Here is a 5,978-nt window from a genome sequence, read left to right on the forward strand (position 1 = left end):
TCACCAGAGACAGAATGGGGAGCAGAACAGGTAGATGTACTGAAATACACTGCTGAGGGGAGCAGAGGGTGAGACAGGAGAGGCCTGCTGCACCATGTGTGTCACCTCCCCGGCCAGAGATCGAACTTGTTCTATAGTGGCTGGCAGTAGCATGAAAGCACTGTCTTTAACCTCTGCTCCACCAGGGAGGCCCAAGACCTGTGATCTTGACAAGATCTTTGTGATCTGATAACACCTATGATCTGATAACACCTTCTTAATCTGCAAAGTAATCAAAAGGTGATCAAAACCACACCTATTTTATAGAGTTCTTGCTAGGCTTACATGACAAGTACTATGATGAGGTACGTGAAAAGGCACCTAATCTGGTCTAAGAAGAGTCAGGGGAGATTTTGGAAGGAAGTGGAGCCCAAATGGACATCTGAAAAAGAAAAGGGTCTTGTAGTCCATTCTACATATTTATGACAATAATAATAATAGTTATTTTAATTACATAAGTATATACAACTGACATCATATTAGACTGCATTTCCTATTTTACTAGTTTTACTTTCTAATGTCACCTTTGAATGTCATTATGTTTTTTTTTTTTAAAGTTAACCACTTTTTTCTTTTTTGAAGATTTATTTATTTTTATCCAAAAACTGGGGTACAGGCCAGATGTGTGGGAGAGTGAGAGGATTCACCAGAGACAGAGCAGGGAGCAGAACAGGCAGACGACAGAAACACATTGCTGAGGGGAGCAGTGGCCGAGTCAGGAGAGGTCTGCCGCACCATGTGGGATTCTCACAGGCCCAACTGGGATCGAACCCACACTGCTGAGGCTGCTGATAGCTTTGGGAGGCCCTGAATGTCATTATGTTTTTAAGGAAAGGAATGCTGTGGGCTTTTTGGGTGCATTATATTTGCCAAAATTGGTCCATCATCATCTTCCTAAAGACATTTCCAAAAGAACTTTAGTTTTACTGATTTTCTTCTCAAATTCTTCTGCAATATCTTTAAGCATCAGCTGGGTGATGTGAGATCCAAATAAATAGAGACTGTGTAACTGTATCTGCCTTTCATATTGAATTGGGGTAAGTCTGTGAGCAGAGTGCGTGTGTGTGAAAACATACATATACATTTTGGATTTGATCCGGAGTTATTCCTTAGATATAAATAATACACTGAAAAGCCCATTAACTTTTCCAGATCACAAGAGTTTTCATTAGAATGCTGGACTATAAATAGCTCCCTAGTGGTTGGGCAGAAATGATGCACCAGTCCTTCTCACCCAAAGGGCTTAGTGTACAGAGCACATTGACATTCACAAGTGTCTGGCTCATTGTAAGCTGATGTTGTTTGTAAAGTCAAATTTTGGATTAACCTTTTGAAATTAAAAAAAAAATGGACAAGGTTTTCTTCATGAACATTTCGTTTCTTAGGGAAAATTATTTTACATGGAATTTACCTAGTGCACCACATAAAAATTCTTAGCACAGAATATCTAGCACAGTGTAAAAATTTATTTCCCTTGAGTCGTTTAAATGTCATCGTGTTTGGTACAAAATAGGAAATGCCTCATTTTGCAAATAATCTTGCCAGAGCTGCTTCTTTTCTCATATATAATGGTGCCATCTACATAGAAAAGGATAATTGAGTAACTATTTGGTGAGTACTGTTAAAAAACAAAATTCATCTGAGTAAATTTGCAGATCTAATTGGCTTTATTCAGTGATTCATAAGTTGGGCAGCAGCCCATCCTGCAAAGAGAAGCATGCTCCCAGGAGTTGTACAGAATGGAAGATATTTATAGGTCAGAAGAGGCAGGACAAGGAAGTAAAATGAGTAGTTTTTTTTTAGGCAAGATTACCTTCTTTTAAGGGAAGACAGGTGGATTGCTTCATTAGTGTTAATCCAAAAACTCCAGATTTAAAATTCCACTCCTGGGAGAGAGACTGACTGCAATTAGGTCGGGCTTAGCATAAGTGATTCCATTTTGGACCTACTTTTTTTTTTTTTTAATAATAAAAACACAGAGCCAGTCACAAGAGATAATTCTGAAAGCCACTATTTTGTTTTGTTTTCTTTCAGAGCAAGATTATTTGTCTAAAGAATCTATGTGTTTTGTTTCCAGTTTATTTTATCTGAACTATTTATGTGAGATCCACTAAATAGACCATGCTGGGATAAAATGGATTTAGTGAAATAGTAATATCTGCCTCATGGTGAATTTTGTCAGGTTTTTACTAAACTATAAGCTGTTTGAGGACACAGAGGTATCTTATTTATCTTTGAAAATCTCTGGTGTCTTCACTGTACTAGGCATCCTCTAAATAGTTATCAAATTGATTTGAATTCAGTGTATTATGACAATCATTCCTGGAACTCTTAGGAACCAGTGTTTAAAAATGTTATTTTTAAAGTTAAATCTGGTTTAGTTTTGTTACAGAGAACCCCAGGGAGTACAGGAATGATCCAGGTCGTGAATCCTCATTTGCACATTTAAGAACTTGGGACAAGGCACAAAAGCAGACACATAGAGAAAAATCTAGAAGAGGTTTATTTAAAAGGGGAATGGTAAGGGGCCTCCCTGGTGGTGCAAGGGGTTAAGTACCACATTATGAAGCAATCCACAGCCTCTGCAGCACGAGTTTGATCCCTGGCTGGCCAGGGAGCAAACCACGTGGTGCAGCAGACCTTTCCTGTCTCGCCTGCTGCTCCCCTCAGCAATGTATTTCTGACGTCTGCTCATTCTGTTCCCCATTCTGTCTCTGGTGAATCCTCTCATTCCCCTGCATCTCTGGCCTGTACCCCAGCTCCTGTATGCATAAATAAATACATATTTAAAAAAAAATAGAAGGGGAATGGTAAGAGGCAGAAGAGAGATAGAGATAAACAGATAGATAGATATGATTAATTTGTGGACACTTCCTACCCGCAACACTGTCTGAGTTGAGCTACTAGGCTATAAACTGAAGCTGGAAAAACAAGACAATGAGAGCACATATATATTTAGTTTTTAAGCCAAGGATGGCTGCTAAACTCCACTCTGACCACCTTCAGAAAAGCAGGTTACTGGTATTTTGGGAATTGTAATCCTCAGTGCCTGAGATCTTGTTGGTGTAGAGTTGGGGGTGGAGTCTGTAAAGAAGTCAGTGGAATCCTTCAGAATGTCATTCATTGGCTCAGAGTTTGTTCCTTACTGTTCCTCTAACAGTTTCCAAGGACATACATGTACTGTTAAAAAAGGGCATATATTTGTAACAGGAAATTATGGATTGTGGTAAGGAGAGCAGTGGTAACATTGGGTCAATAGGGACCTAACAAAATTCATCTAGAGTTTTTGAAAACTGTTTTCATGTAGTACATTATACAGCTTGTCTTGCTTCTCCTTTTTTTATTATTTAATTATTAAGTTTTATTGACAAATTGATTATTAAGTAAGCTTGAAAAACAGGGGAGGAGATGCATGTGTCAAACATGTGTCAACAAGCGATAAATGAAATTTCACTCCAATAAGATGAGTCCTTCTTAGAACGATGATAATGGCTATTGACTGAGAATCTAATGTATCATATAATCTTTAAATACAGTAACACATTTAATGCATACAGCCCAAAAAAGTGTGATGCATATAACACAAAGAGTTAACCGTTATTTCCTTTTTTAAGGTTAATGAACTGATGTTCAGAAATGTTTAATAACTTGCTCAAGCTCAAATAGTAAGTGGCAGAGCTGAGATTCAAACCCCAAACTCTCTGACTGGTAAATTGGTATTCTTCCCACGTTTTACTTGACACAAAGGATACACCTACACATGGTGTTTCTTAACAGTGTCAAAACATCTTTTACTTTGGGGACACTACTTGTCTGTAATTATTACCTGTAGAATCTTCCTTTGAGTTTTAAGACCAGATTAAACCTCTGCTTATGTAGGGTAATAAAATAGCCCAATCTAAGCTTCCAGTACTGGCAGTATTTGCTGGGAATTCAGTAAGTGGACAAAAGTGAGTCACCTTAAATAAAAGGAAAAGTGAAGTCAGAGGGCGTTTAATGCATTGTCTTTTTAAAATGCAGTTCATTAAGCCATTTAAATTCTGAGTAGAGAGAAGCAAATGAAAATGTTTCACTTTTCAATGATGTTGAATTAATATCCTAGAATTTTTTCCTACTGTAGGAGAGGTGCAGGTGGAAGAGGTTGAAAGGACTCTGTATTTTATCAGTTCATATGGGAATCAACGTGGTATTTTGACTGGGAGGGAGAGAGGCAAGCTAAGAGACATTAACCGTCTCTAGCCTGCTTTCCTGCACATATAGGAGAATTATAAAGTTAAAATGTGAAACCTGAGGAAGAACTTATCTGTCTTTTTTGTTCAAGTGCTAGTATACTCAAAAGCAAGCAAATGTGGCAGACAAGGAAATCCAGGTTGGCTGATTGGCATTTGAATTCCTAAATGTCTTCATTGTGCTGTGTGCTAGGTATAGTGATGAACAAAAGCAACATGACTCCTCCCCTCATGGAGTTGATAGTGTAGATAATAAAAAGTCATAGTAATTTCATATAGCAGAATTTGATGACTTTTAAATAAACATCTCAGTCAAAGAAAAAACAGCCACTCAGACAGAGGAAGGAAAATTCCCTTTCAAAGGCTCCTGGAACCAGCCCAAGGCTGGGAGTGTTCAGAAGACCTGTGGTAAGAGATAATGGTGAGGAAAAATAAGGGTTTCAGTGAAATTTTCAATTAGTTAAAGGTAATGACATCATAGGGAGATTGCACCTCTTCTAATTGGGACCACTCATGTTATTAAACAATAAAGAATGCCATTGGAAAAGGTACTATAGTGTTTTAATGCAAACTATCTTTTTTAAAAAATGCAAACTGCTTTTCATTCATTGGTGACTTGAGGCAGGAGTTTATGAATTCTAACAGCCAATCACAATCAGTCTGTGAAAAGGCTTTCATAATAAAAAATGTATATTTTATTGAGGTGAAATTAACATAAAATTAACAATTTTAGAGTGAACATTTCAGTTGCATCTTGCATATTCACTATGTTGCCTAATTTCCATTTAGCTCCATAAACTTTTCATCATTGTAAAGCAGAACCCCATACCGATTAAGAAGTTGCTCCTCATTCTCTTTCTTCCTTGTTCTTGGTAACTAACAGTCTTTGTTTTGTCTCCATATATTTACCTATTATGGATATTTAATACAAATGGAATTATACAACACAATCTTTGTGTACAGCTTCTTTCACTTAGCTTAATGTTTTTGAGATTCATCTATGTTGTGGCATGTATCAACATTTCATTTCTTATTATGGCTCAGTAGTATTCCATTATATATACCACATGTTGTTTCTCATTCACCTGAAATAGACATTTGGGCTATTTCTACCTTTAGTTACTGTAAATAGTACTTCTGTGAACATGTGTTGTCTTTGAGCTGCTTTAACAAAATGCCACAGGCTGGGAAAGCTGGGAAAGTTATAAACAACAGAAATTTATTGCTTTCAGTTCTGGAGACTGGAAATCCCACATTAGGGTGCTGCTGGAAGTCCCTGGAAGTCCAGCTTGGGGATAGACTTCTCACTGGGTCATAGAATTCTCATGCATCCTCACATAGAGGAAGGGGATAGCTATAGAATCTCTTTAATAAGAATACTAGGGCCTCTCTGGTTGCACAAGGGGTTAAGCACAGTACTATGAAGCAGTCCACAGCCTCTGCAACACAAGTTCGTTCCCCGGCTGGCCAGGGAGCTACCCTCATGATGTAGCAGACCTCTCCTGTCTCGCCCGCTGCTCCCCTCAGCAGTGTATTTCAGCCAATCTGCCTGTTCTGTTCCCCACTCTGTCTCTGGTGAATCCTCTCGCCCCCTGGCCTGTGCCCCAGCTCTTGTATGCATAAATAAAATAAATCTTAAAAAAAAAAAAGAATACTAATCCATGCCTGTGAGTTCTGCCTTCATGATCTACGCACCTACTGACGGCCTCA

This window comes from Talpa europaea, assembly GCF_964194135.1.
Source record: "Talpa europaea genome assembly, chromosome: 15".
Lineage (NCBI taxonomy): Eukaryota > Metazoa > Chordata > Mammalia > Eulipotyphla > Talpidae > Talpa > Talpa europaea.